Here is a 24,438-nt window from a genome sequence, read left to right on the forward strand (position 1 = left end):
TTTCCTTAAATCTGCAGGTAGTAAAGCACCCAGATATACTCATTTGTGGGCTGATCTCAAAAATTGTCCGCTGTTTGTATATACAGGGGATATGCTACCAACATAATGTAAAGATTAGCTGTTGGACCTTGCTACAGGAGCCTCTGTTGCAGATTCTGGCAAAGAAATAAAGAAATACAGCTGTATGCAGTGTTATTTTCTATAGCAAAATGCTGGTATTTACACTGGACAATGACAAAATGGGATCCACTGGGCGACGGCAGTGTCCAGCATATGCCAAATCCGGGGGTTCCAGTATTCTGCTACTAATCAATGTAGACCACTTTGTTGAGCTTTGTGTAACACTACACGGGTATATTCTCTTTTTATAAGGGCTCTTTCACACGACGCGGATGCCGTCCGGGTAATCCGCTGCATGAAAGAGTATCAATCATGTTAATGCTCCGTGTCTCTGCTGTCCAGAGCGGGGCTTGACACTCTTTTACACAGCGGATTACCCACACGACATCCGCTCGTGTGAAAGAGCCCGAACTGAAGTACACGCTAAGCAAGACGAGGAAATGGAAACTTCAAGTATTCTGAAGAAATCTGTAGTGCAACAAATATAGTACATGCTAAGCAAGATGAGGAAATGGAAACCTCAACCTAGTGTAAGCAGACTGTGTTTGTCTATTGTTGTGACTTAGATGAAGATCAGATCACATTTTCTGACCAATTTGTGCAGAAATCCATATCATTCCAAAGGGTTCACATACTTTTTCTTGCAACTGTATACTCAAAACAGAATTCTTTGAAACCTTATACCGTATACATAGAATTGAGGAACTACTGATGGTTGACCATGATACCACAGATGCATTCTGAAAACTATGGTACAACTGGAATATTTTTAGGAATACTTGATTGCCTCTTGGAGTTGAAAAGTCACTTATCCTGATAAGTAGGAAGAGGGGTTAGGGAAAATGTTGCATTTTTCTTCCTGCTGACCTTTTTCTATATTTATCCCATATGGTTTCTCTCTCGTTCTTCCCTATTGATCATCTTTTTCTCTTTTTGTCCCATATTGTTTTTCCCTCCCATGTACGTTCTATGTTTTTTTTAGGAATACTTGATTGTCCTCTTTCTGATGATACTTTTCCTGATGAGGCGGAATAGACGTTAGGGTAAGGATTGCACTTCCCTCCCTGCTGACCCTCCTTTTTCTCTCTTTGTCCCATAGTGTTTCTCCCTCCCTCATTCCCCTGTTGTCATGCATGTTGTTTTGCTTTTCTGAAATTGCATAGAAAAATATTATAATTTTCAGATTCAAAATATCTTTCTTTTGGAAAACGTATTACAGCAAGGCCTTGTTAAAATGTATGTACATGCTGACTTACAGCATGTTTCAAATCAACAATGTATAAATCCACTGGGGATAATGGCTGGAGACTTGTTACTTTGTACCCCTAGTGGACAACTATGCATGCAGAACCATTAGTGTATTATAACACTAACAGTGGCTTACCTCCAATAGAGGCTGGCCACGTAGCTGCTATTGGGCCCATTGGTAAAAGGGGAGTGCCCCCTAATTATACTCATTACGTCCAGTATAGTAGACCTAACATCAGTGGAGAAAGCTAAAGGACCTGTGATGATGTCATCACAGGTTCTGTACATGTAGTAAAGGAACTGCAGAAAGAATGGTGTAGTTCCTAGGTTAGATAGGAGAATCTGCCAGGGCCTGTGATGAAATCATCTTAATCATCAGAGGTCATGTACATCTAGTAAGGGAACTGCACAGAGCATGGTGTAGTTCCCTGGTTAGATAGAAGCATCTGCCAGGACCTGTGATGACATCATCAACATTATCACAGGTCCTCTATATCTAGTAAAAGAACTGCACAGCAGATCATCACAGGTCCTTCAACCCCCATCAGCATAAAAGATGAGCTCTCCACTGAGACCAGGGCCATCTTTAATATTGATTGGACCCTGGGCAAGAATTTACTTGAGCCCCCTGGATCCCGCCTTCGTACATCACAGATCACTTCAGCAATAAAATGCATAGAAAAGTGCAGTGTGTGAGTATCGCAAGCTCTACAGCAATATAAGTCACACGAATGTGCAGTTTGTGAGTGTATTACAGATCACCTGATCAATACAATGCACAGGGATGTGCAGTGTGTGAGTGTATCATAGCCAACCCACTGCTTTCCCATAGGGAAGCATTGGGAGGCTATTGCGCATGCGTGGCTTCATAGAGATGCTTTGAATCAATGCATTTCTATGAGGAGTGTTTAGCGTGAATGCCAGTGTTGCACGTTGTGCAACACTGGACTAGGAAGCACCTCTAGTGGCCATCTGAGTGGCCACTAGAGGTGTTCCTTGGCAGTAATGTAAATACTACAAAGAAAAAAATAAGGGGTTGGGTCAGCACAACCTGCCTGTAGGTGCAGATCACTATGGCGAAATACATATACAAACGGAAAATGCAAATGTGATCGCACACTACATCCAGCACTCTGCCCTCCATGCTGGATGAGACATTGGTTTATATTTTGGCCAAAGCATAGTAAGCCACTCACCGCGTCAAGGCTGTCTCATGAGTGGTCCCTAACTCTTGTTCCTACCTGTTCATGGGCCATGACAGCCACATAAAATCCAGGGAATGCAGGTCAGCATGCAAGCCAAGTACACTTTGCTTGTAACCCCGTCCGGTGCCATTACAGCTTTCATCGGATCCAGGGATGCAAGTACCAACATGCATGCTGAACCCACCATATACTTCTCCTGGAGCCAGATGGCTAATGGTAGGTTCTATACAAGCAGACTCAGTTTTATACTGACTTTAAAACCAGCCTCAAGGACAGATTAACTGGTCAGGTGTGCAATGACTCCAAGGAGATCGCCACGCCTCCAATATATACTACAAAGAAAAAAATAAGGGGTTGGGTCAGCACAACCTGCCTGTAGGTGCAGATCACTATGGCGAAATACATATACAAACGGAAAATGCAAATGTGATCGCACACTACATCCAGCACTCTGCCCTCCATGCTGGATGAGACATTGGTTTATATTTTGGCCAAAGCATAGTAAGCCACTCACCGCGTCAAGGCTGTCTCATGAGTGGTCCCTAACTCTTGTTCCTACCTGTTCATGGGCCATGACAGCCACATAAAATCCAGGGAATGCAGGTCAGCATGCAAGCCAAGTACACTTTGCTTGTAACCCCGTCCGGTGCCATTACAGCTTTCATCGGATCCAGGGATGCAAGTACCAACATGCATGCTGAACCCACCATATACTTCTCCTGGAGCCAGATGGCTAATGGTAGGTTCTATACAAGCAGACTCAGTTTTATACTGACTTTAAAACCAGCCTCAAGGACAGATTAACTGGTCAGGTGTGCAATGACTCCAAGGAGATCGCCACGCCTCCAATATATACTACAAAGAAAAAAATAAGGGGTTGGGTCAGCACAACCTGCCTGTAGGTGCAGATCACTATGGCGAAATACATATACAAACGGAAAATGCAAATGTGATCGCACACTACATCCAGCACTCTGCCCTCCATGCTGGATGAGACATTGGTTTATATTTTGGCCAAAGCATAGTAAGCCACTCACCGCGTCAAGGCTGTCTCATGAGTGGTCCCTAACTCTTGTTCCTACCTGTTCATGGGCCATGACAGCCACATAAAATCCAGGGAATGCAGGTCAGCATGCAAGCCAAGTACACTTTGCTTGTAACCCCGTCCGGTGCCATTACAGCTTTCATCGGATCCAGGGATGCAAGTACCAACATGCATGCTGAACCCACCATATACTTCTCCTGGAGCAAGATGGCTAATGGTAGGTTCTATACAAGCAGACTCAGTTTTATACTGACTTTAAAACCAGCCTCAAGGACAGATTAACTGGTCAGGTGTGCAATGACTCCAAGGAGATCGCCACGCCTCCAATATATACTACAAAGAAAAAAATAAGGGGTTGGGTCAGCACAACCTGCCTGTAGGTGCAGATCACTATGGCGAAATACATATACAAACGGAAAATGCAAATGTGATCGCACACTACATCCAGCACTCTGCCCTCCATGCTGGATGAGACATTGGTTTATATTTTGGCCAAAGCATAGTAAGCCACTCACCGCGTCAAGGCTGTCTCATGAGTGGTCCCTAACTCTTGTTCCTACCTGTTCATGGGCCATGACAGCCACATAAAATCCAGGGAATGCAGGTCAGCATGCAAGCCAAGTACACTTTGCTTGTAACCCCGTCCGGTGCCATTACAGCTTTCATCGGATCCAGGGATGCAAGTACCAACATGCATGCTGAACCCACCATATACTTCTCCTGGAGCCAGATGGCTAATGGTAGGTTCTATACAAGCAGACTCAGTTTTATACTGACTTTAAAACCAGCCTCAAGGACAGATTAACTGGTCAGGTGTGCAATGACTCCAAGGAGATCGCCACGCCTCCAATATATACTACAAAGAAAAAAATAAGGGGTTGGGTCAGCACAACCTGCATTCCCTGGATTTTATGTGGCTGTCATGGCCCATGAACAGGTAGGAACAAGAGTTAGGGACCACTCATGAGACAGCCTTGACGCGGTGAGTGGCTTACTATGCTTTGGCCAAAATATAAACCAATGTCTCATCCAGCATGGAGGGCAGAGTGCTGGATGTAGTGTGCGATCACATTTGCATTTTCCGTTTGTAAATGTAAATACTGCCTTTTTTTTTAAAAGGCAGTGTTTACATTAAAAAGCTTGCAGAGACATGCTATAGAAACCAGAACTACTACATTTAGCTGTAGTGGTTCTGGTGACTATAGTGTCCCTTAATATAGAGAAAAAAAGAATCAGCACAAAAGTATCAAATAAAATGGCTGTATCATTATTCAAAAAATTAAAAAAGCACAACTTCTGACACAAATATATAGTATTTCTGAAGACTCCAGCAGGCTCAGGATCAGTGCTCTGGGCAGCTGGGCTCAGGGCTGGAAGTGGGCACAGCTCTGCAGTTCAGGAAGGAGACCGGGGCTCGGCTCACCCTAGCGTTGCAGTGCCTCTGCAGAATAAACAAAATACAGGGGAGGTCAGTAGGAGGAGCAAGCAAGTACCGTATTTTTTGCCCTATAAGACGCACCGGCCCATAAGAAACACCTAGGTTTTAGAAGGGGACAATAATAAAAAAATATTTTTCATGACACCTTAGATCAGTCCCCCAATCAGACCCCCAATGTTAATAAGACCCCAATAAGACCTCAGCTCAGACCCCAATGTGAATGACCCCCAATCAGACCTCAGATAAGAGCCCCATGCCTCATATCAGCCCCCATATGCCTCATATCAGCCCCCATAGGCCTCTCTTCTGCCCCCATATACCTCTCTTCAGCCCCAATATGCTTCTCTTCAGCCCCCATATGCCTCTCTTCAGCCCCCAGTGCCTCCATCAGCCTCATAAGTAAAATACAAAAAAACACTTACCTTTCCTGCTCCGGACACTGCCGCTCCTCACCGCCCTCGCTCGGTCTTCCTCCTCCTCAGTCTGCTGTGCTGTGAACTGGCGTGCACAGCGTGAGGTCACAGCATGACCTCACATGTGCGCAGTTTTCACAGCGGAGAGCCGAGGACCGGGAAGAGGTGAGTATAGAGCTTCCACCGCTTCCCGATCCTCCGAATCATAGATGTCATTGAATTTGTGGGCAGTGGCCAGCGGGGCTCAAGAGGCAGCTGCCTTGGGCCCCCCAGGAGCAACTGGGCCCCGCGTTAAAGATGGCCCTGACTGAGACTAGAATGGAGTGGTAAGAGGAGGTCCTCCTTTCTCTTCATTTGCCCCCCATTCCCTATTTTTACTCATTATATATATATATATATATATATATATATATATATATATTGTGAGGCAGTGACAGGCCTCATATATGAAGGAAGGTATGTATCTCCCAGAATGGTGCAGGAAACCTATTAAGGAGATGCATATCGTCATTTGCTGTGGTGCACCTGAGACGAGCCACCAAGGTACCCGGCCTTGGTGGAGTGAAAGCCAAAAGCTAGAGTGTCTACTAAGATAGATAGTGAACACTGTTGTTACCTAGTATAGTTGGTAACAGCTAATCCGGGCCTGGCTTTTACTGGGAGTAAACAAAGAGCCCGGTGGGTGCTTACTCCCCACGATCCACTACGGGGTTTATACGTGGCCAGGAATGGTCTGGGACGGGGGGCAGGGAGGCAATTTCCCCCCAGGCCGCCCTAAAGCACGGTAAAAACGCCCATTGTCTGAGTTTGAGCACCGGAGGACCAGGAAGGGGAGAAGGCATTGTACTCATCGCTTCCTGGTCCTCGGCTGTCGGCTGTGCAGGGCTGCGCACAGGCGTAAGACACTCTGTGATGTCATGCTGTGCGCAGCCTTGCACTGCCGACACCAGATGCAGATTGCTTTGGAGGAGAGGAGCGGCAGTGTTTTTTTTTATTTTTAGATTTAGGCTGATGGACACTGGGGGATAGTAAGAGCACTGGGTTTCTGGGGGTTGATGAGAGGCACTGGGGGTTGATGAGAGGCACTGGGGGGCAGATGAGAGGCACAGGGGCAGATTAGAGGCACTGGGGGCAGATCAGAGGCTGCTGGGGGCTGATGAGAGGCACTGGGGCAGATGAGAGGCACTGGGGGCTGATGAGAGGCACTGGGGGCTGATGAGAGGCACTGGGGGCTGATGGAGAGGCTGCTGGGGATGATGAGAGGCATGGGGCTCTTATCTGAGGTCTGATTGGGGGTCATTCATGTTGGGGTCTGATCTGAGGTCTTGTTGGGGTCCTATTAACATTGGGGATCTTATTGGTGGTCTGACCTGAGGTATAATGAAAAATATTTTTTTCTTATTGTCCCCCTCTAAAACCTAGGTGCGTCTTAAGGGCCGGTGCGTCTTATAGAGCGAAAAATATGGTACTTGCTTGCTCCTCCTCCGGATCTCCCCTGCCCCTTGTGTACGTCGCGCGCCGTGACGTCACACGGAGGCACTGCAACGCTAGGGTGAGCCCCGGTCTCCTTCCTGAACTGCAGAGTGGTGCCCACTTCCAGCCCTGAGACCAGCTGCCCAGAGCACTGATCCTGAGCCTGCTGGAGTCTTCAGAACTGTAAGTACTTACAGTAATTCACTGTAAGCTATATTATATATATATATATATTACTTGCTTTATGTGAGTAAGAGTGCTGGGTGGTTGAAGAAGGGGAGGGATGTAGAAGGGAGAGAGAGGGGTGGCTGGAGGGGTTAGTAGTACATTTGTATATTTGTCTTGCTTCATAACAAGCAATAAACTGTATTGAAGTGACTTTGTTGTGTCCCTGTCTATCTTTAAAACTGGTCATAAGAGCTCACGGCATTACAATATATATATATATATATATATATATATATATATAAAACTGCAGACAGTTACAACCACTATTACCTCATGTACCTCACACAATAACCATAATTTATAGCTGACCTCATACAGTACAGACCAAAAGTTTGGACACACCTTCTCATTCAAAGAGTTTTCTTTATTTTCATGACTATGAAGGCATCAAAACTATGAATTAACACATGTGGAATTATATACATAACAAACAAGTGTGAAACAACTGAAAATATGTCATATTCTAGGTTCTTCAAAGTAGCCACCTTTTGCTTTGATTACTGGTTTGCACACTCTTGGCATTCTCTTGATGAGCTTCAAGAGGTAGTCCCCTGAAATGGTCTTCCAACAGTCTTGAAGGAGTTCCCAGAGATGCTTAGCACTTGTTGGCCCTTTTGCCTTCACTCTGCTGTCCAGCTCACCCCAAACCATCTCGATTGGGTTCAGGTCCGGTGACTGTGGAGGCCAGGTCATCTGGCGCAGCACCCCATCACTCTCCTTCATGGTCAAATAGCCCTTACATTCAAAGTTTTCCCAATTTTTTCGGCTGACTGACTGACCTTCATTTCTTAAAGTAATGATGGCCACTCGTTTTTCTTTACTTAGCTGCTTTTTTCTTGCCATAATACAAATTCTAACAGTCTATTCAGTAGGACTATCAGCTGTGTATCCACCTGACTTCTCCTCAACGCAACTGATGGTCCCAACCCCATTTATAAGGCAAGAAATCCCACTTATTAAACCTGACAGGGCACACCTGTGAAGTGAAAACCATTTCAGGGGACTACCTCTTGAAGCTCATCAAGAGAATGCCAAGAGTGTGCAAAGCAGTAATCAAAGCAAAAGGTGGCTACTTTGAAGAACCTAGAATATGACATATTTTCAGTTGTTTCACACTTGTTTGTTATGTATATAATTCCACATGTGTTAATTCATAGTTTTGATGCCTTCAGTGTGAATCTACAATTTTCATAGTCATGAAAATAAAGAAAACTCTTTGAATGAGAAGGTGTGTCCAAACTTTTGGTCTGTACTGTACATAGATGCATTCATACATGTGCTCACCATATACATAGATGCACTCATACACGCACTCTCCACATACATGGACGCACTCATACATGTGCTCACCATATACATAGATGCACTCATACACACACTCTCCACACATACATGGACGCACTCATACACACACTCTCCACATACATGGACGCACTCATAAACACACGACACTCTCCACATACATGGACGCACTCATACACACACTCTCCACATACATGGATGCATTCATGCACACAGTCACCACATACATGGACGCACACATATACAATACACATATATAGACACCCAGCTTTCCTGCTGTGCCTCTCCCCCATACTCTAATGCCTCTGCACTTGTGCCATGCAGGATAGCAGGGAAGCTGGATGACAATTCATGATATAATTCACCCAGCTTTCCTACTGTACTGCATGTCACATGTGCACAGTCTGGGAAAGCTGAATATAACCGCAGTAGTTCCCCTGCTACTCACATCACTGGTGCAGTTGTGGCAATGCAACTGATGTTCAGCATGCTGGGCAGGGAAGGTTCAGGCTGCAGGAATCGCGGGTAGAAAAGGGGGTGGGGCTATTATAGCTCCGCCCACATCAGGGCCGTCCTGTTGCTGGTCACTGTCCATCATAAGAACTAAGGAGGGGAGAGGCGGAGCAATGTCACTGATGTCAGGTCAGTGACAGAGGTGCAAGTGCAGGACTCTGGACCCGCGGCAGGAGAAGTCAGCTGCTCTGACAGGGGCCCGGGGTGACGAAGTACAGTGACTGCTCCCGGGCCCCTTCTGACTGAGCTCGGGCCCCAAAGAAGCTGCTTCCCCTGCTTCCCTGATAGTTACGCCACTGCAGCTTGTGAGACCTGTGCACGCGCGAAGGTGGCTCACACTCGGCCATCAGGATCTCTTCTTCCTTTGTCCATCCCATCTCGTCCCTGGATGCATTTGTCCATGGACTTCATTACTGATTTGCCGAGTTCCTCTGGGAAAACTGTGATTTTGGTGGTAGTGGACCGCTTCAGCAAGATGGCTCACTTTGTACCATTATCAGGTTTGCCCAGTGCGAAAACGCTCGCTCAGGTTTATATTGATAACATTGTGAAATTACATGGCATTCCCTCTGATGTGGTGTCTGATAGGGGGATGCAATTTGTTTCCAGGTTTTGGAGGGCGTTTTGTTCTCGTCTGGGTATTCAGTTGTCTTTCTCTTCGGCTTTTCATCCTCAGTCGAATGGTCAAACTGAGCGCACTAACCAAAACCTGGAGACCTATTTGAGGTGTTTTGTTGCTGAGAATCAGAATGAGTGGTCCTTGTTCTTGTCTTTAGCTGAGTTTGCCTTGAATAACCGTAGGCAGGGGTCAACTAAGTCACCATTTTTTGGAGCATATGGTTTTCACCCTCAGTTTGGTACTTTTTCTTGGGATACCGGAAGAGGAGAGATTCTCTTCCTCTTAGTCATCTATCTGGCGGAAGATACAAGTTAATTTGAAAAAAATGGGTGAAAGATATAAACGGATGGCTGACAAGAGACGGATGACTGGTCCGGACCTGTGTGTGGGTGATTTGGTGTAGTTGTCCACTAAAAACATTAAGCTGAAGGTACCCTCTTGGAAATTGGGTCCAAGATTTATTGGCCCTTGCAAAATCTCGGCCATTGTCAATCCTGTGGTGTTTTGTCTGGAACTTCCGCAGGCCTGAAAGATCCATAATGTGTTTCACAGGTCCTTGTTGAAGAAATATGTGGAACCTGCGGAACCATCTCTTTTGCCTCCTCCTTCTAGTTTGGTTGATGGTAATCTGGAGTTTCAGATCTCTAGAATTCTCAACTCATGTGTTCTTCGGGGTTCCCTTCAGTACCTGGTGCATTGGAGGGGATACGGTCCCGAGAAAAGAATGTGGGTTCCAGCTACCAATGTTAATGCTAGACGCCTTGTGAATGCCTTTCACAGGGCACACCCGGATAAAGTTGGGCCTCGGTGTCCAGAGGGCACCCGTAGAAGGGGGGGGGGGGGGTACTGTCATGCCCTGCCCTGTGGGTGTTCTGAGGCGATCTGTCAGAGTTGCTGCACGTGACTCGATCTGACAGCTTGTTTTGTTGTGGGTTTGAGCAGAATCCCACCTCCTCCCAGGTGTTGCTCTTTAGGTAATTGGTAAGGCTTTTTATTCCTCCTTCTCCCTATAGCCTTTGCGGGTTATAGTTCTGCCTTGTGTGAGCTCTGGAAGTCTGGTGGATCGTCTTCTCCAACACATATCTAGATAAGTCCTTTTCCCTTCTTCCTTCTGTGTCTGTTTTGATTAGGCCTCTAGGGTGACGCTAGCTCCTTTGGTTGTTGAAGGAGCTGGGTGCCTCTTTCCCTCTTCCCTACAGCTGAGGGTTTGGTTCAGTGTGTTATAGTCTTAGGTACGTGGGCATGTGCATATCTACCATCGAGATATGCACATGGGCATAGCAGCTTAGGGATAGTGCTTTAGGGATTGCTAGGAGGTGACCCCTTTGTTCCCTACATTTGGGGCCTAGTCAGTTGTTTTGTTTGCTTTGCCGTGTTCTGTTTCCTTCTCTTATCTTACCTACCGTGACACTTCACCAACTAAACTGCCCAACCAGGGAGTTAATCTCTTATCTCTTATATATATAAAAATTAATTTCTGTCTGTCTGTCTAGACGTCTGTCTGGACGTTCTTTATGCGTGACCAAACGACTGGACTGATCTTCACCAAATTTGGCACACAGGTACATCAGGTGTCCGGGAAGATTTTAGACCGGATCTCAGCTCTCTAGGAATTACCGTTCCTGAGAGGCGGGCACTGTGGAGGTCATTGTAAAAGGGACAGGCACTGTGGAGGTCACTGTTAAAGGGGCGGACACTGTGGAGTTCACTGTTAAAGGGGCGGGCACTGTGGAGGTCAATGTTAAAGGGACAGGCACTGTGGAGGTCACTGTTGAAAGGTCCGGAACTGTAGAGGTCACTGTTAAAGGGGCCGGCACTGTGGGGGTCACTGTTAAAGGGGCGGGTGCTTTTTGAGGTCACTGTTAAAGGGGCGGGCACTGTGAAGGTCACAGTTAAAGAGGTGTACACTGTGGATGTTACTGTTAAAGGGGCAGGGCGTTGTGGAAGTCACTGTTAAAGGGGCAGACACTGTAAAGGTCACTTTTAAAGGGGCCGGCACTGTGGAGGTCTCCATTAAAGGGACGGGTGCTGTGGAGGTCACTGTTAAAGGGGCAGGCACTGTGGAGGTCACTGTTAAAGGGGCAGGCACTGTGGAGGTCACTGTTAAAGTGGCGGGCACTGTAGAGGTCACTGTAAAGGGGGCGGGCCCCTGAAAAGGTCACTGTCAAGGGATTGGGGTGCTGTGAAACTCACTGTTAAAGGGGCGGGCTGCTATGAATGTCAAAGTTAAGGGGGTGGGCTGCTGTGGAGGTCCAATTTTAAGGGATGTGGCACTGTTAGGGGATGGGGGGCTGTGAAGGTCATTGTTTTGGGGGCGGGGTGCTGTAGATGTCACTGTTATAGTTGATAGTGTTGATATATATATTTTTTTACTTTTTTTTTTTTAAAGTTTATTTTAATTTTCAAATAAAAACATAGTAACAAGACACCAGCAATGGTGTAACATGGTACAGGATACAAATTGCAAAAAGAGTCATCAAGTATATGTAGGATGGGGACACAAATTGACAGGCTTCAATTAATTGTTTGATAAGCAAGGTGAGAGGCAAGGAGATGACTAGCACAAGAGAAGTAATCTTCACTTATTCTAGGCACACCACGCACACCTAATTCAGTTGACACCTTAGCATGAGTAAGCATAGGTGGAGCTAGGGGTAGGCCAGAGCAGTTCTCTGCCAGAGACAATGATTAAATATGAGGCTAATATTAAAACCTCACCTAGTGTTGCAGTGGGAGTCCAAAGGTAGGAACCTGAATAAAGGCTAATCTGGTATTATAAAGGTCTGGGAGCCCTGTAATTTGACCACAGGGCCCAACGCTTAAGAAAACCAGGGTGGGTGCGAGATTCCCAGGAGGAAAGCTCCTAAAATCGGTAGAGTTGGTCTACTTTGAGTTTCTACTGCTCCACAGAGGGAAGGGAGGTCTGGAGCCAATACTTGGGGATCAGGAGGCGAGCTGCGATCAATAGTTGTTTGAAGAGATGTGGAGGAGAGGGGGTGCATCCCTCTTCAAAGTATGAAAAAAGGGCTGAGGTTGAGCATATTCGGTTACAGTACTGTAGGATGTCTGACCACCATTTACTTATAATTGGGCAGCTCCACCAGATATAGAGGAATGTTCCTCTCTCCCTCAAGCATCTCCAGCATCTGTCCGAAGAGGAAACGGCAAAGAATGAGGATCTAACTGGGGTAATGTACCACTGGGTTAGGATTTTATACCCGTTTTCCTGAATGCGTACACAACGCAATGATTTTTGGGGCAGATTAAATAATATGGGCAGTATTAAGAAGGGCAAGTCGATCCCAGTATCTTTTTCCCAGATACGTATGAATGCAGGTTTGATGATGAGGGGAGGAGAGCGTAATTTAGTGTTGATATTTTTTAACGACACACACAAACATTAAATGAAATAGATGAAATATACCCGTGCAAAGTCGGATCCTTCTGCTAGTTACTTATAAAAACAAACTCCCTGGCACCTGAGCACAATGGCAAGTGATTGGCTGAATTCAGCAGATCATGCCATCAATATGCAGCTTTGACCGGAGAACGGACAAAATTTTCCAGCACAGCAGATTGCATTTTGGGCAGGCAATAATCTGCCGTTGGCGATCACAAACGGTCATTCACGCTAGTTTCTCAAACGACAGATGGCCGGAATGGCCAAAATCTGCCATTCTGCCCAACTTTAAACTTATGTTTATGGCCACCAGAGAGTTGTGCATAAACCTGCAACCTTTCAGAATGTAGATTCATTTTTCCGAGATCACCAAAAAATGTGGTCAAGGGGGAGAAATGCTATAGAATAATAAAAGACCCACTACCCAACTGATACTCCCCCACTGTTCCAACAGCATTGTTCCGGTGATCCCCATCGATTTGTGTTCACTGTGCTGCAGCAAAAATGTGCCAGCTTATCCACCTCTGAGTTTAGTGATTCGCTGCAGCAGTCACATGAGTAGACGGGCACGTCATTGCTGCAGACAGTTAAGACTGGCATCGACCACTGGAGCTGTGGTGCTGGAATAGGTCAGCAATGGATATTTTGTTATTTTTGCTGACCTTAGAAAACCTCTTTAAGGGCAAAGCATTTTTTTCATTGTCACATTTCAGGATACTTTTTTTTATCTACATATACCCTGGCTTCTTTTTCTTTAGTATAAGGCTACTTTCACACCTGCGTTAGGTGCGGATCCGTCTTGTATCTGCACAGACGGATCCGCACCGATAACGCAAACGCTTGTATCTGTTCAGAACGGATCCGTTTGCATTACCATGATAATGCAAACGTTTCCGTTTTGACTTACACTGAAAGTCAATGGGAGGCGGATCCATTAACAATTGCACCATATTGTGTCAGTGAAAACGGATCCGTCCCCATTGACTTACATTGTAAGTCAGGACGGATCCGTTTGGCTCCGCATCGTCAGGCGGACATCAAAACGCTGCAAGCAGCGTTTTGGTGTCCACCTCCAGAGCGAATGGAGGCTGAACGGAGGCAAACTGATGCATTCTGAACGGATCCTTATCCATTCAGAATGCATTGAGGCTAAACTGATCCGTTTTGGGCCGCTTGTGAGAGCCCTGAAACGGATCTCACAAGCGGACCCAGAAACGACAGTGTGAAAGTAGCCTTCCACTGTGTGGTATAAATAACACTGTTGCTTTAAACTATACATGTCTTTACAAATACAGTAATAACAAATATATATATACACTACTGTGCAAAAGTTTAGGTAGGTTTGAAAAAAATACTATAGAGCAATGAGGGTATTGCATGCCGGAAATGTATAATTTTTAGATAACTTGTTTTTTCAACTTCTGCCTGAAACTTTTGCACAGCACTGCATTTTTATTTACTTACATATATTTTTATATACTTTAATTATTTTTTTATAAATTTTTTAAAAATTTTAGTTCCACTGTGGAACTGTGTGATCCAATCACATATAAAACACTGCAAATATTAGTAAAATGGCCAGGATTGGATTGATTGATTGATTGCTATTGCAGAGGTTGTCAGCATACATATTGAATTTTTTTGTGATTTTTGTTGTCACCAGGTAATGTTTGTTGATAAAGCACCACATAATTGTTATTGAGGCCCTGATAAATAAAACATAGAATTGAAGGAGAGTGTACTGTATTTTTCTCCTGATTTGTGTACTTACAAAAAATTTATATTATACTTGTTATAAATGTTACCTAGAGCAGTGGTTTGCAAACAGTTTTAGCATGAGCGCCACAATGTACTATAACGAATGGTATTACTGTATATCTAATATGACCAGAATTCATTTGAAGTAATCTTCCATTCTTATCAGTTGTAAGTTGTAAACATATTGTCAGTGCTACTGTGCTGGTGTAAAGTCCAGTTCTTCAGTGCTGACAATTTTGCCAAGTGACTGTTATATGATTCAGACCAGAAAGCTACGTGCTAATATATGGGGTCATTAAGGCAGCAAACCCCCTTTTGACTGAATCTACACCAGATTGTCGTATAGCTGATAATAAATGACCCCCATAGTTTTTAGCCTGTTTTTAACTAGTTCTGACCCTGGTACAGTTGTAACAAAATTATAATATTCATGACACCAATTAAACATTTGTGATCGGGGCTATATGTGACAGAACCTAACTTACCTAACTCATAAAAGATGTCAACGGTCTGAGTTGTGCCATAACCGTTACCGTCGGGAGTATACCTGAAAGAGGGCATACCCTGTGGAAGAGTAAAGAAAAAGGGCGGGCTGGGAGGGGAACACTGCTGATGCTGTCCGAGCCCTGATGACAGGGGGTGAGAAGCTGATAAAGGGCAGGGCGCCCCTCCCACAAATGCAGGCCAATACTCGGCCTTGCTACTTGTGATCGGGGCTATATGTGACAGAACCTAACTTACCTAACTCATAAAAGATGTCAACGGTCTGAGTTGTGCCATAACCGTTACCGTCGGGAGTATACCTGAAAGAGGCCAAAAACCCAGCAAGGAATGCAAGACTTTATTAAACATTACAACACCAATGTCTGAAAGGCACATGAAATCTCCCCCGTGGGGTTGGGAACATATTGATTAAAACAGGAGGAGCGCCACCGGCCCAATTTGCGAATGATGTGAGCCGGCACTTGATTCTTGGACGCGGCAGATGCCGCCCCAATCCTTAAGGAATGACCTGACACGGAGAGTGGGTCCAAGCCTAAATTACCTGCCAGCATACGTACATGTGAGACGAACTGCGAGGTGGACAATGCTACTGTCCCGCAGGGCAGCAGGGGAGTTTTAGGGCCGAGAGCGCCCAAAGCCCCAGACAACTGCTGAAGTACGTGGACTGGACACCATTTGTGTGCTGTAGGGAAGAATTTAATGCGGGTAGGGGGGCCTGACTGGGAAGTCTTGGTCACAGGTAGGGAGAGGATGAATCCCTCTGAGCTGGGGGCCAACTGCCATCGAGCTAGAAATGGCCTACAGGGTGATGACGAGGAGAACTCTCCTGGCCTCATGAAACCGTAAAAGGCCAAATAGATGGCCGCTTTGATTACCAGGCTTTGTAGGGCCCCGAAGGGCCTTAAATCTAGCAAATCGGACATGTCTCTGAATATCTGGCCGGAAATGGGCTGTCTACGGGAGTGAACACCGGGGGTACTATTCTGTAGACCTTTCAACGTGGCCTTGACCACATGACTGGAAAATAAAGATGTTAAATTAGGATGGGAAAGGGATAAATGATGTTGCACCCATGACAGGTAAGTCCTCACGGTGCCATACGATAGGTGCCTGTGCACATGACAGTAACCGATAAAGGACAGTATGCGGTCGATATGACCGAAAGCGCCTGGCGCGTGTTCTTGTAGGAAGGTACAGTACAGCCGCCAGCCGGTGTTGTACGCTTTGGTGGTATTGGCCGCAAGAGACCTGGAAAACAGCCCATGGGCAACGGCTAGGTACTTGTTTAGTGGAGAATTAGCGAGGCGGGATGAGGATACGGGGTCCTTGATGAGTCGGCTTCGGGACAGACCTGGGAAAACAGAGAGTAATCATGCTTAGCTAGGGCGTCGACTGCTACCGTCTGATCATCATGTATGAGGGAGCCGTGGACCAAGAAATGGTGCTGGAGTGACAACTGCACCAGACGCCTAAGGAAGGCCATGGCCGGGTGTGACTTAGTTTTGCCACTCTGAAGGATGGAAATGACGGAGGAACTGCCAGAAGTAAAGACCACGGTATGGCCTGTCCAAAGGCTACCCCAAATGTAAGCCGCTGCCACCATGGGATACAAGTGCCCCACCTCTGCTGATTGACGAACTCCCGTGGCCTCGAGCAACTCCCTTGGCCAGGTCCCGTTTAGCCAATGGGGGCCAAAAATTGCAGCGTAACCTTTGTTCACCGCCCCACTGGAAAATAAGATGGGGGAGTTATCTGAGACTGCTGGAATAAACATGGACACGCCATTCCAGTGAGTTAAAAAATTATCCCACATCACTAAATCTGCTATAGCCTGATTGTCCAGAAACACCGGACTGTCCTGACAGGGGGCCTCTGACAGGAGAGGTAGTAACCTTGCTACAAAAGACCTACCTTGAGGGATAACGCGCATGGCAAAATTAAGCATGCCCAATAATGATTGAAGATGTGCTTTCGTAGTGACCCTGCCCACAGTGAATGTGTGAATAATATCCCGGACCCTGACCAACTTGTCTACAGGTAACCTGGCGGACATGCTTCCTGTATCCAAGACAATGCCCAAAAAGGTAATGACAGTGGCAGGACCATCAACCTTTTTCGGAGAAACGGGAATCCCTAATTGCGCGAAGCATGCTAGGAGACTTTGGAGATTGCCTCGCGGGCCCTGAGGAGACTCAATCAGCAGGAAGTCGTCCAGGTAATGTATCACATGTTCGCACTCAAGCCTATTTTCGAGGATCCAATGTAGGGCTTTTGCCAGTTGATCGAAAATCCAAGGGCTGCTACGGGACCCAAAAGTCAATTTTCTGGCAAAATAATAATACGAATTCCACTTGATCCCATGCCATTGCCAAAGCTCTGGCCTGATCGGGATTAACTTAAACGCATCTGATATGTCTGCTTTAGATAAAATGGCCCCGGGACCTGTCGCTAAGATCAGTGCGATAGCCTGATCAATGGAGGCGTACACCATACTGACCTCCTCTGCCGGTATGAGAGAATTAAGACTAGGCGCGTGTGCGCCATGAGGAGCCGACAAATCGAATATCAGTCCCTCTTTGTTGTTGAACTTACCTGTTACGACCCCTATGGGGCTGACCCTCCACCGCTCGAAAGGGGATGTTGTAAAGGGCCCGATGATGTACCCCTTCACTAATTCCAACTGTAAGAGCCTATCTATGGAAGCAGGGTTCAGTGAAGCGGATTGCAAGTTTCTACACTCGTGAGTATCTTCAGGTAATGCCACTAGGCCTGTGTGAAACCCCGTGGTAAACCCAGACACTAGGAAATCACAAAAGAAAGTATCCTCGTGCCCCTGCAGGTAGAACTTCAGGAGATCCACATTCACAACGCTCAAGTAATGTTTGTCAGATTTTAATGAGCAAGTGACCTTCGGGTGAGCCCGGAAACAGTTAACACAAATGTGCAACAGGCGGCATTGACTATAATTGCATGCAGAATAATTGTAATTGTTGCATATTTGTGACCTGCCCAGGTACTTAATGGGACGGCCAAGTTTGTCCACAGTTGCCTGCTGCTGAGCACCAACCAATGGACCTGGGATAGGAGCAGAAGGATTGGACCTTGGTGTACTAGCTGCATTGTGACACCATTCGCTAGTGTGGTATATGGACTGGCAAGAAGAACATGCCGGAGCTTTCAGTCCAGCAAAATGCCTGCAAAAGATCTCTGTGTCGATGTTGGACCAGTTAGTGGTGAACTGGAATTGGCTGAGCGCCGCTGCAGCCTTCGCGGAAAAGGAGCAATGGTAGTCATAGAAGCCGAAGCCCCCATATTTGTATCCAAGCTCCGTGACCCTGAACAAGTAAAGGTCCAATTCTTCCCTCCTATCCGGTCGAACAGAACAAATGATGTCTCGGTACAAACTAAAAGCAAGTACAAATTCTGGTATGGTTAGTTTCCTACTAAGCCTGAGGTCGCGACCCTTCAGGACGACAGAGACATCGCCGCAAGCGATGACCCTATTGTCCGACAGGTCACGAGTGGCGATCAGCAGAGAAGCTAAGTTCACATCCCTCCCATCGAGAATGTCCTTTTTAATGTTGGCCGGGATAAAATGGGCTGGCGTGACATTGTGTACTGAAACAAAGTTACCTGCAGTACTAGTCACTGGGATAGTCACAACCGGTAACAGTGCAGCAGGTGAAGCCAAACCACAGACCCTTGACTCCACTGACTCCAATCTAGATTGTACGCTAGACATGGAGGACGTGAGACTATTGAGCATGACATGAAGCTGCGTCAAGGAGGTCTGCACCGTGGACATAGAAACATCTTGGTGACTTGGTTCTGCGGGGGTGGCCACCAGTAACCGATACAACTCGGCCTTGCGGGCTGCAGCTGGGAAGGGAATGCCTCTCTTAGTTAACTCTGACATGAGTTTAGGCACAGTCCAATTGCGCAGAGAAGGAATACTCCCAGAATCGGATGCCCTTGAACCAAAATCTTCCCCAGACGGATCCACGACATCCGAGACGTGTGACATGATCAGACTGTTAAAACAAGCAAAATTTATGGAACGTCACTATCACAACCTAGAGAGCTGCTGCCTAATCCCGTGGAACACAGAAACCACCACCGACACTGCAGAAACCATCATGCAAAGAAAAAAGACACCGATTCTGGTGGACCCAACCAGCTGCAGCAAAGTGGGAAGCGGAAAACGTGTAAAGTCTAACTGGCGGACCTTACCACAAATGAACGGTACACGGGGTGAGTAGGACAAAACCGGTTACAATCGTAGTGGAATCAGAGCACCTGAAGAATCGAAAGTAAATATCTTTTTTTTTTTTTCTCATTTAAAGCCACTCCAACTGACACAGAGATAGCCTCTGCCGTTGACTCCTGTCCACGCTTGTTTTGCACCTTTGAGCCTGGGCTCCTCCGTCACCCACCCAACGGTAACCACTGGGACGCTGAGCATGATATGGTGAAGTAACTGATATGAGGTGCCCGACAAAGGGGCCCATGACAAACGGCGGGTAATGAATGCTACCACTCTAGCAACCAGACACAGCTATTCCCCCTGATATCTAGAAAGTGAAAACAACCGAAGCCTTTCCTAAAACATCCTGCAGAAAAGCTACTAAGAGGCATCCTCCCCCCTACCTAACTAGCAGCACGGCGGCCCGTGCCAGACCTCTCCCCCCCCCCTACACATGGCCACAACCTATACATCCCATGCATTGTATAATAGCTACAGACATTTTAACAAACCAGCTTACCATGCCTCCGTTCAGCAAGCCGCTGCCTCCCCTTTTATCCCCTGAAAAACACCCCTAACCTGCCCCATGCCACGAGATATGATGCCTAAATTAGTCGGACGGAGTCTCGCTGACCACTGCTACCTGCGTGCAAGTCACGTGGGAGCGGGGGCGTGCTGCCAGATTGCCGTTCCGGTGTGGGGATGTCCCTTCCTCACCTTGAAGGGACTGACCCCACCGACCGGACTGGAGAAGCGCTGCTGTGACATAACAGCCTCCCTTACCTGGGACTCGAGCCGTGCGACCGGCCACTGCTGCTTCTGTGACGCGGAGTCAGCTGACCGGAAGACCGCTGGAAGCTTCTGCTGACGTCGATCTGCCGGCTGAAGATTCGGAGCGCTTGAAGCAGGGACACGAACACTGCTGCTGCTGCTGAACACTGCTGCTGCTGTCCGTGCCCTGATGACAGGGGGTGAGCAGCTGATAAAGGGCAGGGCGCCCCTCCTACAAATGCAGGCTAATACTCAGCCTTGCTACATATCATGGATACTAAAATGGTGGCCTGAATGCAGACTGCAGTTACCAGCTGCTTTCCAGACCAGGTGAAAGTAGTGGTCTTTTCCAGGCTGCATGGCCACGGGGATAAAAAACTTGCAAACTCATTACTCTTAGTCCGGAAGACAGCCAGTTGGCAGACTGGGCAGTGAAGGAGGATCGTCCCTTTTGTACATTGGGCTGCAGCATGGGAGGGACATTCCTCCTCTGCTATGTGAGTGACCACTGATTAAGGGGAACTTGTCAGGAGCCTCATGCTGCACGAACCACAAGCAGTAGGGAACCCCAATAGGATTTCTGCAACAATAGCAATTGCCAGTACATATGGTCATAAGTCAGGACTCCCATGGTGAGCCACAAAGCAGGGGGCCGTGATCCACATGTGACTCCTGAGCCACTGGTTGGGGACTACTAAATTACATAATATTTACTGTTATATTATACAGTTGTTTCATTCATCGAGTGGTTCTGGTGGTTCTTCTTCACTGCAAGTGATACTATCATGCCCATTCCAATATGGCTGCTGGGAAACATAGTCCTAGGCTCCAGGATTGGTGGGGAATTACATAGTGTATGGGCCATGGTAGCATGACAATGCATATATGTAGGGACACCAATTTGCTCACACAGAAAAATAGTCTTTAAGAGGAGCAGCCCTTATCATCAAAGGCATTTAGTGTTTGATGTGACTGGGAGCGTATTGAGTATATTTATGTTTTAGGAATGTGACTTTGGTTGATTCACATCACATAAGAAGGTTTTGTCTGGACTTTGACTCAAAGGGAGCCACTTCCAAAAGGTGGCACTAATGAGGCGGTTCTTTTTTCCTGGGAGATACATCTTTACTTATTAATTTTCCATGGAGCATTGCCGCTAATTGGGTCATTTATCTAACTGATGTAAAGTACAACTGGCTTAGTTGCCCATAGCAACCAATCAGATTCCACCTTTCATTTTCCAAAGGAGCTGTCAAAAATGAAAGGTGGAATCTGATACCATGGAGCATTGCAAATAAGTCTCCATATACAGCTGGTCTGTTTAAGGAGAGCCAGTACCCTGCTTAAGCTGCATCCAAGTCATCGCACTGTGCCCGAATCCTACTCCATACTGATAAGGAGCAAGCACCCTGAAACAGCTCCAAGTCATCGCACTGTGCCAGAATCCTACCCAATAACAATTAGGAGCAAGCACCCTGAAACAGCTGTCTACGGATTGATATTTGGCTTGACTATTTTCCTTGTCATGTCCCAGAGTTTGTTAAAAAGTTAGACTTTGCTCTTAGTGTAGTACCCTTGAGTGGGGCACTACCATTGTGTCACCTAGCTATGGGTTTTTCTGTCTAGCAATGTATTCCATCCGTATATTTATTGCAAGGTCTTCTCATTTAGTGCCTTAATATTGTTATGCAACTGTTTTTACATGTTATGTGCCTGGATTTCCAGCAGGTTGCATATGTTCTGGCAGATTCTATTAGAAAGAATAGAACTAACCATTTATTTTTGTCCCCCTTTGGGCAGAAGTGAATTTTCCCATTTTCCACCAAAGGAGTGTTTTTTCAGGAAGTTAGAGAAGTTGAATGAGAGAGTCCAAAGAGACCAGACAAGGTGCAGAGAGGGAAGCATTTTCCCCTCCCTCTGCCAGAGCTTCCGGAAAGCAGCTAGTAGAGCAGCCTACTCCTGATATTAATAGAACTTTGTATCTTAGAGGGAGACAACGGATCCAAGGCATCCCACTCCCCACTCTGTTTGAGACAGTAACCAAAACTTGAAGCTAAAGCATTACAGAATAAACAGTCAAGGCCAACTGCCAGAACCGCGCTTATTGCTGGAACCAGGAAGAAGAAGAAATATCAAGTACCATTATGTTACTGCAAGTCCATTCCAAATAAAGAAAAGTTAAACTTCACAAAGTCAGGATTTCATTTTGTTTCTCACTCCAACTCAATCTCTGCAATCTAGACTGACCCCCAGAAAGCGACAGCCTGAAGGTAGGAACACAGTGACACAAAAATTAGGCCACAGTATACCACTCACATCCTACACACCGAGACTACTCCTCTGGGGGTCAGCGTCCTGCATTAGGGGGCCACTTCCCAAAGGTGGCACTAGCGAGATGGTTCTTTTTCCCAGGGAGATACCTATTTGCATATTATTTTCCTATTTACATACAAAGCTGTTCTCTTTAATGAGAGCCAGTACCCTACCTAAGCCGTATATAAAACATACAAGTACTAGATATAGCTTCTCTTCAGTGTTGTTTCTTGGAAATTAGTTACACACTTCCTTTTTGAGAAACATACTCATCCATTATATATAAACAGTGGTGTAATCATATGTCAGTATTTTACAATAACTCTTCTCCTTTTTATTGTATGAATAATATGGGCCGGCTTAGGTTTGAAAGTCAAATAGATAGTAAAAGTTCACTAGTTGCCTGTGGTGTATGACTTGTTGTTGTGCATTGTAATACACCTTTACTTCTATGGATAAAAATTATGTCCATTTAAAGTGAGACAGATCATTTGTGGTCAAATAAAATACATGGTTGGGTACACAAGTAGAGAGATCAGCAGTATACAAGGTGCAGGGATTTGCTCTGGTAGGCAGGGTAAGCGGACGCAGTACAGAGGCAAGAACACGGTAATAAAGCAAAAGTTCAGTGTTTATTCACACAAAAATCAACAAAGCAAAAATAACACTGTGCAGAGTCCTGGTGTTAATTCACACCACATAAAGCCAACAGCACAAACGTGTCACCAGGCGGACTGTTTTGTCCAGGGAAATTCACAGCCGTCCACCACAGGCTTTAGGGCGCCTGATTTTCAGTGTGAGGCTCTCCAGCACGCTACCAACTGATTGGAACCAAAAAACTACAGTGCTTCACAGATCCACTATGAAAATGCAGGGTAATCCACACACAGCTGTGACTGCTGGCTGGGTTTTTATTCCCAGCCCAAAACCTGGCCTGGACGTTGGGAACAGCCACCCACCCTGCTCTTTGGCTGCTCCCAATAAGAACCGGCCCGAATTGGCTTTACAGCCACACTAAGTAAAACAGTGTCAGCGAGCACTAGCTGCCGCTGACACACAAAATTACCGGTTCTTATCTCACCGAGGCCAGGAACCTCGGTGACACGTACCTTCCGTCAATGACGGACCCTTGCGCCTTCCTACATACCTCCCCCCTTTGTTCAACCCTGAGGGGATGAACACACGCCAGACAGTTTACTCGGGACAGGGCATCCGCGTTTCCCTGTAACCGGCCTGCCCTGTGTTGTACTGTAAACTTAAAGTTTTGTAGAGACAAGAACCACCTGGTGACCCGAGCATTCCTCTCTTTGGCCTGGCTCATCCACTTGAGAGGGGAGTGGTCGGTCACCAGATGGAACTTTCTCCCCAACAGATAATAGCGGAGAGACTCGAGTGCCCACTTGATGGCCAGGCACTCTCTCTCCACTATACTGTACCGGGTCTCCGCTGGAGTGAGCTTACGGCTGAGGAAGACAACGGGGTGCTCCTCCCCGTTGACTTCCTGAGACAGTACTGCACCGAGGACTACTTCGGAGGCATCGGTCTGTACCACAAATTCCCTCTTGAAGTTGGGTGTCACCAAAACCGGGGACCCACGCAGGGCCGACTTCAAAGCGGAGAAAGCCTCTTCCGCCTGGTCATTACAGCGGACTATCACGGACTTCCGTCCCTTTAAGAGCCCTGTCAATAGAGCCGCTAAAGTGGCAAAATTGGGGATAAACCTCATATAATAGCCCACCATTCCCAGGAACCACTTTACTTGTCTAGAGGTGGCAGGGCGGGGCCAATTCCGTATCGCCTCTATTTTGTTTACTTGGGGTTTGATGACTCCGTGCCCAATGCCAT

The sequence above is a fragment of the Bufo bufo genome, chromosome 3 (genome assembly GCF_905171765.1).
Source record: "Bufo bufo chromosome 3, aBufBuf1.1, whole genome shotgun sequence".
Taxonomy (NCBI): domain Eukaryota; kingdom Metazoa; phylum Chordata; class Amphibia; order Anura; family Bufonidae; genus Bufo; species Bufo bufo.